The following is a 15,046-nucleotide window of genomic DNA, read 5'->3' as shown; positions in this document are numbered from 1 at the left end:
GCATCTAACTCTGAGGAAGCCAGGTACGGGTTGGACACTGGTGTTGTATGTGGAAGGAAAAGGAAGGTGCCAAGACACATGAGAGAACCCAGCACACAGTGTGGTGTGGCACTGAAGTCGCTGCAGGTGACGCTGGAGAGGTGAGCAGGGGCTAGGACAGGAAGGCTGTTTCAGGTCATAGTGAGGAGGTTGGCCAGCAATGGAGAGTCACTGGATTCTATCCAGCAGAAGAATATTGGGGAGATTCCTCTGGCCGCTTAGGGAAAAAGCTGGGTGGGGGCATGCTGGTCACAGGAGTCCAGGCAAGTGCCACCTGTGGCCTGAATGCAGGCAGTGGCAGTGGGCGGAAGAGGCAGACAGATTAGAGAGGCTGTTAGGAGGAAACCTTGGTGATGTGTAGAACACAGGCCCATTCAAGACTGAGAAGGTTTTAAAAAAGGGTCACATTGCTTCTAATTAACCAAAGCTATAACCTGGATACCCCAGTGGTGAAAATAAGGTTCCCATTGGAAGCCATTTGTTTCACTTTACCACGAAATTGTTATAATAGGAATTATGCAAAGTTTCACAGAAGTAATCAAGGTAGTTTAGGATTCAGGGTCACAAATTATTGAGGAAGATATGGCTCAGCATTCTGTAGCTTAGAGCTTTCTTTAAAGGAAGACAACCAATGATGCCCGTGAGGTGAGCTAGCCACTGCATAATGTAGGATTTTTTAAAAACAGCACACTTGCCCAATCAATTATTCTGGTCTGGCAAGGAGAAAGAGGTGAAAGTTCTTACAAGAATGGAAGGAGTCCTTTTTAAAAGAATAAAGATGAATGAAAGATAGATAAACTAATTTAATATAAGATGACTTGTTGAAAATAGGTATGGTCAGAGATAGGGGAGAAAAGACCTTCCTCCCAGACTCTTCATTGATTTTGATGATAATTGTGGAGCAACTGACAAGTTCTGTCGCCTCTAGAAGCTTCTTCCATCATCACTTGAATGAGCTTCAAACTTCAGAGTAGACTTTCTGACTCTGACCCCCCTGCCTCCCTCTTGTAAAAACTCCTGTGATTACATTGGACCCAACTCGGTAATCCAGGATAATCTCCCCATCTCCAGATCCTTAACTTAATCACATCTGCAAAGTTCCTTTTGCCATGTAAGGTAACATAGTCAGAGGTTTTTTAGGGATTAGGATGTTGACATCTTTGGGGAGCATTATTCTGCCTGTTACACTGGATTATTATAAACTCATTAGCTGGTTTCTTAGACATGCATCTTATACCTTCAGCGCCTCAAAACTGAGGCCCCAGACAAAGGAAGGTCCTTATGTTAAGTCCAGGTGACCTAGATATTAAGGTCTTTATGTGAACAAGTGACATGACTTGAGTAGTCATCAATGGGTAAAGTGAAGAAAAAGGATGAACATTTATTTCAGGTATTTTCTTTCTGCTATCATTTTACATTTCAATGTTTTCAGCATCTTTTAAATCATTTCTTGTGTAAAGGTAAATTTCTAGTGCTGGGTTCATGGTGACTTCTGTGTGGCACAGAGAGACCTTGAACAAGAGCTGGAGATATTTGTTGTCTCCAAATCGACAGGTGACTGGTTTGTGACTCTGGGTTTCATTTTGTTACCTGTTAGAAACACAGACATGTGCATTTTCATGAATGGTACATTGTCATCACTGAGGCAAAGCGGTTAAGAACATGGGCTCTGGATCCAGGCTCCCTGATTTTTGGAGCTGACTTTGAGTAAGTTAATGAACCTCTCTTGCCTCAGTTTCCTCATTTGGCATAGAGAGCTAATAGCAGCCACCCTATAGTGTCAATGAGTTAAACATGTAAAGTGGGTAGAGAAGTGCCTGGCACATAGTGAATGCTCAATAAAGGTTATCTTTTTTATCATCGCCACCACTGTATTAGACACAAGGGATACACAAAAGGTAAAATATAGCCCTTTTCCTTAGTGCTGGGTCAGATGATTTATAAGACCCAGGTTTTTATACCCCACCTTCTTCTGCCTCTCCCCCCGCACTCCTGCCATTCGCTGGGGAGAGAACTGTTGTTCACAATCTTAGCTGTAGAGGGTGCAGCTCACTGGTCCACTGGCCCAGTTTGATTCCCACTGGGAACACAGGGCGTTAGGAACACAGGGCTCCCACTGGGATCACAGGGCGTTAGGAACACAGGGCTCCAACCACCTTAGCCACTGCGCCTGCCCTAGACCCAGGTTTTATGATTCCCAATACATCACAGAAGAAAAAAACTCCCTTGAAGTTCTCACTTCCCATGCATAATGCTGAATTAGCAAGATTTTAAAATATTTTTCCTTGCTGCCAATTAAGAATACCAGGTCAAAGCTGATAAGTAAAAATGACTGTCCCATTGTCACCGGCTGGCCTCGCTAATAAAACTTAGCTCAATGAACTGTATGCATCTTTTTAGTAGAACAGGGTATAACCCAAACTAGAGGGATATGGGCTCTGGCTTTACACAATGGTACCTTAAGAAAGCTCAGTGCATAACTGCATGTCAATAAATGCAAATGTTATAATTTTCTAGGATCAAAGTTCATTTTCAAATAGTAAGCACATACACATCTATACTCGTGGTAGCTTTTAAAGCAAGTTCTACAAGGTCCAAGAAGTCAGTCTTGAGAGTAGGCCCTCTAATAACTCTCTTCCACTTGAAATCTGAAGTGTGGAAAGTGGAGTGGGTGTATGTTTTACTGAGAGTCAGCAATAGAAAGCAGAGTACACTCACAGCCGTAGCAAGCTAGGATGACTTTGTACAGTGGATTTGAAATCCGACTGAAAATTGGCTAACGTTATCCACTGAAAAAATTCCATTGAACATGGGCTCAAATGGAATTTGAAAAAAATTCCATTTTGGGCTTCCTGATGATGTTTTCTGGGTGAGGCAGACTCTAGAGAGCCAAACAAAGCTTTCAGATGCAGACTTCTCTATTTTCAAAAGAATTTGAAGGGACAGAAATTGCTAATGGAATACAGGAACAAAAATGAGTATTACATTTCTACTTACTAGCAGCTATTTTGGTATTAAACTCGACTGAATTAGTTCTTTCCTAGTAGCTGAAAAATTTCCCACCTTATATTTACCTTTTTAGATAGACTTTAACAACTTCATTCCCCCACCTATCTTGTCTTTTCTCCTTCTCTCTTGTAGTCAAACACTTCTATAAAATACTGTTCCATTAAAACAAACAAACAAACAAACAAACAAACAAACAACTCTGCAAGCCAATCTTTTGTTCCTCTGCTACTAAAATATTTATTTTGCTCAAATTATTTTCATATCTACTTGGCACATAATAGGTGCTCAATAAAGTCGGTTCTTTCTTTCTTTGCTTGACCCTTATCTGGTTAATGCATTTCTACCCTTAGTCTTTGGTTTACAAGCCACTTGCTAAATAATTGGTTCTGAGAGCCTCCTTCAGACTTGACATCATTTATTGAGAAGCTTAGCTCAAACTGAGATAACTCTTTGTAAGACACCTTGGAAATGAAAATATTTCAGAGAAAAACAAAGTCCCATTTATCAAAAATGAAATGCTTTTGTCTCATTTCAGATCTGGTGGCAGGAGGGAAATCCCAGCTTTCAGAGGTCCCCGTGAACTATTTGACAAGATATGTGAAGTTTTTCTTCATTTGGGCTGCTTGTTTCATAATGCAGTCAGTGTGCTTCACCAGGAAAACAAGGTCAATTCAATTGAGCAAACACGGTTTCAGAGCCAGACACACATACATATAAATGCTCCCATTCTCCCAGTTATAACAACACTGAATCTAATTTAGAACCACAAGCACTAGGAAATTAAGAGTTAATACTTAAACCCCATCCTTAATTCATCCTGTCACGCCTGAGTATCGCTTCTCTCACAGCAAGCAGATCACCCACTGTTCTGAGGCCACTAGATGGAGAATGAAATTGGCTATAACATGACTGTGTCAGAAGGTAGGGAATTAGGGATGAGCCCGGAGAAGCAGCTTGGGTGCTCTTTGTATGTGAGAGTGGGAAGCAGGGCAGGAGGGAAAGAAAGGAAGACAAACGAACAAGAGTGGGAAAGCAGGCATATTAACCTATTCTTACCGAGGACATCTTTGTAAGGTAGGGCACGGGTTGCTGCTCTCATCACAGCAGTCCAGACTATTAGAAGTCTACACTTCCAAACGAACTTGAAAGACAATGTGAATCACAGTGATCACAGCTGACAAAATGCTGTGGTCTTACGCTTTCTCATGCAATTGTGCACGTGGGCAGGAAAAGTGGGGCTTCTCCTCTACTCCGCTGAAGTGCCCCCCTGGCTTGTTTATTTTAGGGATGGTTTGAATTACTGCTCTTTCAACAACATTATGGGTCATATACCCGCTGAAATGAAACAATCACACTTTATTTCTTTATCATGAACCACTGTTTTAATTTTTAACCTAACCCAGCAGGAAATCATGTGTTTAATCTCATATAACTTTTCATTCAGTTATGGAATTAATAAAATCTGTTACCAAACAGAAGAACCTATGAAATGATCTCAGGGCCAAGACAAATTTAAGGAGGGGATCACCCCCCCTCTTCTCTGATGCCAGCTTGGTTCTAGAGCAGGGAAAAATCACTTTCAGAGTAGCAAAAAAGCAAAATTACTGACTTGCCTCTTCTATTTACTACACCAGAAAGGGGGCTGCTCTCCACCTGTAAATTCATTTTTCTTCAAGGCTTCCTCATCAGATGACTAGGTCTTGCCGATAAATAGTACTCTCATACTGTCATTCCTCTATAAACACTTAATGCTATCATTTGTGTTTTTCATTTTTGCAATTTGGAAAATTTGATCATACAGTGAGGAATTACTGTGTTGAAGCCTCTGTACAAATGTACAGTGAACATTTATCTTATCTTGTTTAAAGCACATCTCTCAAAGAGAAGAATGACATTACAAAATTCTTGGATTTGTTCAGAAAATAAATACATATTATCATTATTAGGACATTTACAATTTATGAAAAAATATTCATTTGAGCCTAAAACATGAGCAGGAGGTTAGCTATTACTCCTAAATTCTAGTATTATAGTTATATCACAGATGTTCTGTGCTGATACAAAAGTCTGAGCTATTTGGATTTGCCAGCTTGAATTAATAACTGCCCATCTCGACTCGTTAGTGATGTTGGTTCCAGTTCAGTGATTGAAATGGGTAAAAGAAAAAATCCATTTTATTCTTTCCTTATGAAAGAGCCATTGGCTTCGCAATGCTTTTTTTTTTTTTGAAAAAAGTCCTTTTGAAAGGGAGAATACTAAAAATGGTGTAAGAAGCACTAGAGAAGAATAGAAATTCATTTTAAAGCAGCGTACCATGTACAAATGCTGTCTTACAAATAGGATTATTTAATTTAAACCTTAGATCTGTCAGGCTCCATTACTTCAAATGGAGCCTGTCGCTTCTTGAGTTCATTATATATTGAGATTATGTTAACAATTTCTATTAGGTTAAGTCACTGCTGAGATACAAGGTGGTTTAAAAAAATTACAAAGCAGTGTCAGTAAATACAGCAAAGTCACTGCCGTGTTCGGAAAGGCAAAAAGTCATCTTGCTAAATGAGGATCCAAGCTGTCCTGTACCAAGACTGTTACTAATAAATAAAAGGCCTCTGGGAAAAGTGCTGAGCGTACGCTGGATCTATTTTCAGCTTGCATCAGCAGCTGCTGCCCCCGGGATCACATCTTTACGCATACTCTACACCATATGTAATCACTCCAGTGCTGCAACCAGTAAGATAATGAAAGAGCATGGCATAAATCTATACTTGAGTGGAATGCTAAATGAGAAAAATAATACAAAAAGGGGGAAATAAACCGCGTTTTCAAGTCATTAGGAAGAAAGACTTTGACATATGAAGTGTTGCAACCATTAATAGCACTTATCATATAGAGTGGAGACAAAGAGACAAATTAATCAAACTGACAGAACTGGGACATTTTATGCTAATGCAGGTTTCTGGGTTTTAGTCTGTATTCCTCTGTGTCTGGAAAACTGATACCATTACAGGGCAGGAAATTGCATGAATAACATGCAACAGATCATAAAAAGTCACACACCAACTGCAGAAACACGCCAAAAGCTCTGTAAAAACAAGGATGCAGACCTCAACAGAGAAACTAGCAAGTAATGAATGCAAATAAGTCCAGGAATCTTCCCCATTCATGCATCATAATTAACTATAGGCGTCTTGCTCATAATCACACTGGTGAAACTGAAGCCTAGAGAGCCAACTCTGCGGTTGGCCAGAGAAGGCTGCCCAGGCCCTCATTCAAGGTTTTCTGTCATCAGAGAGGCGAGTGCCATTCCGACCTAAATTTACTTGCCTGCTTGTGTTAGCTTAGAAAAAATGCAAAATAAATACAAAAACATTAATTTAAGACTTGAACAGGGCAGCAGGAGAGAAATAAATGGACAGTGCCAAGAAAAGATAAGCAAAAAATGTCCATGTTTGTTTATGCAAGTGGTGGAAATAAAGAGACTCAGACACTGGAAGCAGTTTTATAAAACACATGCTGTCCCTGACTTACGAACAGCCCCTACTTAATTAATAAGCTGTACTTAAAGGTGAATAGCAGGGAAGTGCTCATGAAGGCTCATGGGAACAACTGCCCTTTGTTCTCCAATTGTGAACTCCTACGTTGGTTGGTGGAGACTGGCTCATTTATATCAATCTACACAGATACATGACTGCTGCCCTAATATCTCTATCCCTCCCCAGAGGAAGTTTATGCATCCTCGATACCAGGAAAAGAGGGGTTCCCTAGCTGGAACTCCCAAGAATTTTCTCATAAAAAAAATAACAATATGAAGAGTAGTTAGGTATGGCTGAAAAAGTACATCAGAACTAGAATCCAATGATACCATCCTGTCTGGCATTCAGGCCTCTGGTCCTCAATGATTTGATTCCAATCCTTAGCCTCATTCTCATCTAATACACCCTACACATTTCCCGGCATCCAGAACTTTTCTAAAGATACCCTACGTTTGACAACTGCTAACCAAACGGCTACCATTGGCACTGTGCTAGATGGTCTATTTGCAGATTGAAAACATCACCACCACCACTGAGAAATCTTGCACAAAGATCTCACTGCCCAAATGAGGAGACAGATAAGCAATAATTCGATTATAATACAATGAAAAGCTGCTACGACAGAAATATAGAGAAGGTGCTGCAGGCATATAATGGAGGGGGGACACTGGATTCCAGATGCCTTTTTCCCACTGGCTAAAATCCCACTCACACCTCCTCTCCTCCATGAGGTCTTCTCTCATTGGAACGATGTACTCCTCCTTTGTACTTTCATTATTCCTAAATTATGAAATCAATTTCCTTCTCCCTTTGCATGATGATAAATATCTGTTCATTGAATAAATTCAAAACAATGAAAGGTGATACAGATAGGAGATTTTGCAGATGATTTAGGAAAATAACCACTGTTCACAACCTGTTTCCAGGAAAAAATAACTCTGGGTTCAGACAATGAATTTCCCAACAAACTTTTGCAATGCAATTTATCTAAACTGTTAATCCTAACCTTTGTTCCTTAGACACTGGGCCACCAAAAATAGCCCCTTCATTTGCATGGACCAAAGCATGAGACACAGAAATGTTTCAAGTAGTGTGAAGGTGAAGTGAAGATACCTCTTACAGTCATGTAACTTGCATATGAGAACAGAAATTTGTTTCAGGGAGGACTCTTGCCTCACACCAGCTTCGGTAAAATAAAAAGTGAAAAGCACACCTGGTCTTATACATGAACATGGGACTATGTTTGGCCGTATGCAGGACTGTATATAAAAGTGCTTTACAAGTACCCTAGGTTGCTTTATTATTTCTATTGTGATCGTCAGGGTAGGCTGCTCTCAGTGGCAAATCTGGGAAAATAGCTAGGTCATGGGGGCTAACACTTACTACCAGGTACTAGGCCTGAGTAGCCACACTCCAGAGGGTGAGGAAGGGTCAGGTGTGCCTTTTCATCCCTGAGGACACTCGTCTGAGAACCCAGATCTTGGGTGTATATGAAGGAGTCAGCTGGCCTTCTCTGGAAGGTGGTGGGTCTTGGACTTGGACTGCTGTTTCTTCTTTTTTGTAAAATCCATCAATTTTTATTTCTTAATATCATGGGATTTTAGAATATATTATTTACATTCTGTTTATCTTTTGTATAATGTTAGTATATTTACCATCTTTATCCTTTTGTTATCAATATAGTCAGGTGTCATACTATTGACTGGCTGTAGGCCCATTAATTTTCAGCATTTTTGCCAATGACTGGCGTTAGAGTGGCCTTATTCTTTATGTATTAACCATAAAGAGATATTTGAATTAGAATTCAAGTTAAAAGAAGAGAAATGACATACATTCAGATTAGACTTAATGAGATGCTAATCTTTTTGGAAGAAAAAGATACAACCCAAATGCAAGACAGAAAATAATTATTTATGCTTATATATGATGAAATCCAGTAGGATTTATAATGATTCCTGTCTTTACATATAGTTAGAAAGAGAACATGTTCTCAGTGAGGGAGAATACTGGGGAATACGATGGGGAAACCTGGAAACAGAGGTTCAGGTTTTCTGAATTGATAAGCATTTATTTGAATTGTTTAGGGTAATGACCCCTTATTTTAATAAGTATATTAAACTCTGAGAAATGTCAAAAAGATCAGAAAGGAGGCCATATTTAAGAAAGTCTTAAAGAAATGGGGTTGTGTACTATGAGAAAATAATTCTAGGGGCATCATAACTATTTTCAATTGCAAAAATCCTAGATCTGGGGCACAGCATGAGAACCTAACACACAGGCCAAGTTTTGCGCCTTTCCTGTAGGTAGCTGTTACCTACAGAAAGGATGTGATTTGATACATCGAAGTCAATGCGATATTATTTAACAGGGTTATACAGAGCTCTTTGTCTGTGGATGGTGAGTACGAGTGGGATAATAACCAACTTTGCTATAACCATGGGAGTGAAGACAGGCAAATTGTGGGGGGAGGGAAGGAGGCAGGAGGGAAAGTGGTGGTTCTGTGGGACTCAGGTTGCTGGAGATGCTTTTAATAGAAGTCTACAGGTGCTGCAGAAGTTGTGAGTTCAGGGATGTCAGTTCATGGAGAAAAGAGTCTCAATTTATTGCTATGACAGGGAGCCAGCGGCAGGTAATGAAAATACAGAGCAGAGAAGATAAGAGGAGGGTGTGAAGGGTTGCAATGGCAAGAGGGAAGTGGTCCTTGGCAAATGGGAAGGTAGCCACTGAATCGAAAAGGGCAGAGATAGGATGGAAAGACATAAAGAACGTCCTGGCAACAAGCACTGTTGAAGCATGAACAAGCTACTACTACTCGCAGGAGGTTGTGGTACCCACTTTTCCAGTTTTTCTTTAAGAGATAAAAGTCTTTTTGGATCATTTAGGTTCTGGTTTGGATGGAGGTGTCCAGAATTTGATGACTTATTATTTTACTTTTTCTGAAAGGAACATATCAGAATTGTATTTTAATACAATTGCACCTTTCAGACATCTGTTTGGATATATCTCCAGTGTACGGGAATTATAATAAACATCTGAATGGAACTTTATGGATTATAAAACATGAATTTTCCTATTATATCACTTCTTTCTCCCAGCAATTTGGTAAGTGAAGTGTTATGATTCTTCTCATTTTCTTCAAAATTGTGGTTTGGAGAGCTTGAGCAGCTTGCCTAAGGTCACGGGGCTTAAGTCCTAAGCGCCTCACAGATTGTGTGTGATATCCCCCGTATCTCTACAGCCATTCTAACAAATCAGCTCTAACACGTTTTTTTCTCATTCCTCCTAAAATACGTTTTTCCAGTTTGATTATTCCCCTTACACATTTCAAGGAAAAAGCATGGGCTCTGTGCATTGTAGGAGCCAGAAATGAAGACCAAGAAGGCAAGGACCACAGAACAGACGCTGGCCTTGGATTTTCCCACCACACACACAACTTGCATGAATCCCCTTTTGTTTGACTTTCCTCTACCTGCATATGCTGACAGCTACAGTTTAAACGTTTGGGAGAGCTCTTCATCTTGCCTCCTTTCCGGCAGCTGCAGCCATGAAGGTCGAGCTGTGCCGGTTCAGGGTACAAGACGTATCCTGGACGTGGGAGGTGAGACGTGGGAGGTGCTACGCCAGGACAGATGGGAAGGTTTTCCAATTTCTTAATGCAAAATGTGAGGTGGCATTCCTTTCCAAGAGGAATCCTTGACAGATAAAGTGGACAGTCCTCTACAGAAGAAAGCACAAAAGGGACAGTTGGAAGAAATTCAAAAGATAAGACCCCATCGTGCAGTCAAATTCCAGAGAGCCATCACTGGTGCGTCTCTTGCTGATATAATGGCCAAGAGGAATCAGAAACCTGAAGTTTGGAAGGCTCAACGAGCACAAGCTATCAGGGCTGCCAAGGAAGCAAAAAAGGCTAAGCAAGCATCTGAAAAAATAGCGATGACTGCTGCTAAGGCTCCCACAAAGGTAGCACCTAAGCAAAAGATTGTGAAACCTGTGAAGATTTCTGCTCCGGGAACTGGTGGAAAATGGTAAGTTGGCAGATGAAAATTTTAAATAAAGATCTGACTATAAAGACAAACAAACAGAAAACCCCAAAACAAACAAACAAAACAAAAAACATTTGGGAGATATCCTACACGTGTATGGGAAATCGTCATCCTTCGCCTCCTTTAAGTGGGGGACAAAATTCTCCATAAAGAAGTTTGTTTGTGAAAAACATACAGATGCCCACTGTGCGGAGCTCTAGGGACAGAATAGCAAACAAGGCAGGCACGATGCCTGAACTTGTACTCGAGTCTTGTATTGTCCAATATGGTGGTCACTCCCCACATATGACCACTTAAATTTAAATGAATTAAAATGAAATAAAATCAGTTAGTTCCTTAGCCACACTAGCCACATTTTAAGTGCTGAAAAACCACATGTGGCTAGGGGCTCCCATATTGGATAACCTGGAAGAACATTTCCATCATCACAGAAAATGCTATTGGGCAACACGGACCTAGAGGAAGAAACAGGTAATAAGCAAATAAGCTAATGAATGTACAGTTGAAAATTGTGATACAATTTTAGGTCTTTTCTGTTTTTCTTCACTCTTTAAAATGTTTGGGAGAGCTCTTCATCTTTCCTTCTTTCCAGCAGCCGCAGCCATGAAGGTCGAGCTGTGCCGGTTCAGTGGGTACAAGATCTACCCTGGATGTGGGATGTGGGACTCTTTAAAAGTCGTCTATCTCTTTATTTTCCAACGAACATTTGGCTTTATTATTTTGCTTAGATGATTGCAACAACCTGGCCATTGTCTCTTTCTCTCTGAATTCTTCCTTTGGATGGCCACCTGATTCATCTTCCTAATGACAATCCTTTTTATCTCCCTGCTTCCTGCAGAATAAAACTCATGCCCCTCAGCATGGCATTCAAGGCTCTTTATAATTGGGCTCAATTGACCTGTGCTGCCTCATCTCCTACCACGTCCTCTCCCCACCCTACACTTTAGCAACAGAAAATGGGTTTATGAATATCAAACTCATTGCCTTCCATATCCATTCTTTGGAAGAACCTCTAAATTATAAGGATGTCCACACCAGACAAACAGGACTTTTTTAGAACTTCACTGAGTCGAAACATGAGGAGAAAGGGAGACAGAGGTATTGTTATAGAGAATTGAGATAGAAACTAAAATCATCTAAGTTAGTCCTGAAGAAATTCTACAACACAAAGCAATAGTCAGGAAGAGCATCATTCTCTATCCTCGCCATAAAGAGGGCTACAGAAACAGGGGCGGTGGCAGTATAGACGCATAGGGACCCAAGCAGGAAAGCTGGGATATTTGGAAGAAATACTCAAATCAGATAACCAAGAACGGGTGACCGAAAGAAAAACACACAAGAAGTGTTTTCATCTAAATGTACTTAATGCAAAAAGCCTGTTCCTATATTTTATACAAAACTTATGAAAATAGGCATGACCCTGTGTTCCCAATAGGATGCCATTGTGGCTTTCTTTGGGTACAGATTATCCGAGTCAGACAGGACTGGTGGACAGAATAAGTACTGAATTAGAGAGTGTTTCCCAAACTACAATTGTAAATATTTTCTCAAATGCAACTCGCTTTCTTCTTTAAATAAATCTAGCTAAAAAAGAAATTGTCCTAAACAATACTACCTGTGAAATCTGCTACACTTTTCACTAATACCTATTAAAATAAATACAATTATTTTGGGGAAAAAAAGTTCTTCATATACTACTTGGAATCATTTCACTTCCATATTACACTATAAATTCACATTTTTGGGAAATACTGGATTAAGAGCCTGAACAACTATTCTGGCTAAGAGCCAAGGCTGAAGACATTTGGACATGGCCTCTCAGATTTTCTGGTCTGAACATGAGGATGGGACTGTGTGTTACTCCCCTGTGGGGAGGGGTGGGAGGATGGGTGTTCTAAAAAGGGAAGCAGTAAAGCGTGCATGGCAAAGTGTTGGTAGACATGAAGCATTAATTACTGATCAGCAATAATGTCATTATCTTTTCTGGGGCCAGTGAAAATTAATGTATTAATGTTTGCAAGGAGCACAGAACTTTCCAAATGTCTACTGCAGTTATCAATTCTTTGTAGAGAAGTAACAACTAAGAAGGAGGCCACCTGGGAGTCTGAATGGCAGCATGGGTTCCTGGGTAGGCTAATGGAGTCCTAGTGTGTGGGTGGACTCAGGGTCCTGGCAGCAGCTTCCATCCTCTGTGGTTACAGGCCATTTCCTCTCTGCCTAGTCCAGAATTTCAGATGCAGTGAGATGGCAGCAGCGCAGTGAGGGTGAAATGCTAAAATTCTCATAGTAAGGTTGCACAGAGAACTGCACCCCTTGCTAGTGTCCCTGAGACACAGGACCCTCACTGGGTCAACACACGAGACCGTCTGAATTAGCATTGCAGGGACTCAGTGGGGCAGTGTCTCTACAGTTTCTGTCAGAGTCTTAGTGTCCATGCGAAAAAGGAGAAACCTAATTCCCCAAATGAAGAGGATTTTATGGAACTCTTCTTCCATTTTTCTCTCACCTCTAAGTATAGCTGAGCTCTTAGAAAACTGGTGTTGCAGCACTTCAGTAAGAAGCCAAGCAATTGAAAGCCCCTTCTAACAGCTGTTAATGGTTGTCGATGAGCAGACACCAGGGCTGGAAGGAAGGGAGCCAAAAATAACTCCACAGCAGCATTTTTCAGGATTCAATCATTTCTGATGCTGGAAAGAAGGAGCTTGAGGAACTGAAGTACAGCTCTATGAAAACAATGAAGGGGTTGGAGGGACGAGGGCCATTGGACCAATGCCCACCTGCCCCGGTCCTGTGAAGCAGGTCTTGCAAGGCCTTTCTCAGAAACCTGGTATCTGAGAAGGACTAAAACAGGAAGTGGAAAGACAAGGTAAGGGAGACTGATGTTGGCAGAGAACTGAACTCACCCTCTGCATGCAGGGGGATGGGCTATTAGTGCCTGGGCCGTGCCCTGGGGGGAGCTTTGTGAGGATAGCTCTTTTTGGTGTGTGTTTTTAATATGTTTCATTCTGTGGGATTTATAAGCCCATACCATGGCCAAGAAACCATTTTAGATATCTTTCTCTTAAGGAATCTCCTCCTTTGACTCCTAGTCTTGCCTGGATGGGGTTGTCTCCTACTCCCTTTCTGCTCAACTTGCTTTCTCTAGAGACGTGTAGCTCTGTGGGCTTCAGGGACTCAAAGTGTTTGTTTTTTTCTAATATCCAACTTCCATTTCTGTTTTTAATTTTTAATTTTATTTTACTATTAAATTTATTGGGATGACGTTGGTTAGTAAAATTATATAGGTTTCAAGTGGATAATTCTATAATACATCACCATTTCTGTTTTTTAATCAAATCTCAATCTTATCAGCCAATTTTCTGAGAATAGCAGTGATTTATTATTACTTAAATGTTTTTTAATAATGTATACACATAATGGAGGATATTTTTCCCCCCTGGTATTTTTCCTCTCACTCAATCCAGATGTGATGTGACCTTTCTAAATCTTTCTACTTGCTCTCTGAAAGTTTTGATGCTCTTAGTGAGTAAAACTAAGTCTTTGAACAGCACTTCCATATGAATTGTGTACTGATCTTTCTGAGCTGGGCAAACAGACCATCGTCACCCACTCAGAACCTAGACAGGAAGGTGGCAGGTAATTCAAGCTTCATTAGGAACAATCATGCCAAAATAACTTCACTTCTGGTTTTGATGGGATTACTGCTCAGAGAATGCAGTGAAAACAGTATCCCATGAGTTCAGCAAGGCAGCTGACATCTTTTTGGTTATTACTCTTTGAATAATATGAAAAACTGGGGTCTGGAAGGTAGTAAAATTAAGTGATCAGTAGCTGGGTGACGGATTAATGCCAACTTCAACCTGAAGAAAAGTGTCTGGTGATGACGAACAGTGTCTGGTGTCTGTCGTCTACTCTGTCATGCTCAACTTCCATCTCTGACTTGGAAAAGATCTACGCGGCTAGCTGGTAAGATACTGTAGGAAACAGAATCAAGATCCTAAATCATGACCACAGGCTGATATGGGGTATATGTACAAAGATGCAAGTTTACAAAAGAAGACAGCAAATCCTGTACTGGGATTTCAAAAGTCAGCTTTGAAAGGACAGGATGGGAGAATGCTGGCTTAATAAGGTTGGTCAATACTGTGACACAGTTGCCAGGAAATTTCACACAGTCCTGGGCTACCTCAAAAGATGCATAATGTAGAGAAAGGGTCATATCTTCGCTCTACTCTTTAGTGTTTCAATCACACTGAGACTCTTGTATTTAGTCCTGGTGCTACATGCTAAGGGCAGGCCCGGCCAACAAAGATCATGATGAGCACTGAATCTATGTGTGGAACCAGGAATATTAAACCCTGAGAAAAAGAGACTTATAGGACCCATGCAAGAGTTGTCTTCACAAACAACAAATGTTGACCA

At 40.6% G+C, this 15,046-nt stretch overlaps 1 protein-coding gene and 1 pseudogene across 2 annotated transcripts in view; one reads left to right on the top strand and one right to left on the bottom strand.

The window, feature by feature from the left end:
* BACH2 (BTB domain and CNC homolog 2) overlaps positions 1 to 15,046 on the bottom strand; it is a 327,340-nt gene that overhangs the window by 39,129 nt on the left and 273,165 nt on the right. The window lies entirely within an intron of this gene.
* On the top strand, positions 10,126 to 10,610 carry LOC308490864 (large ribosomal subunit protein eL24-like; annotated as a pseudogene). Its single transcript has one exon. The product of its transcript is annotated as a large ribosomal subunit protein eL24-like (transcript).

Source organism: Rhinolophus hipposideros (assembly GCF_964194185.1).
Source record: "Rhinolophus hipposideros genome assembly, chromosome: 3".
NCBI classification, from domain to species: Eukaryota; Metazoa; Chordata; class Mammalia; order Chiroptera; family Rhinolophidae; genus Rhinolophus; species Rhinolophus hipposideros.
This window is presented reverse-complemented; position numbering and strand designations above follow the sequence as displayed.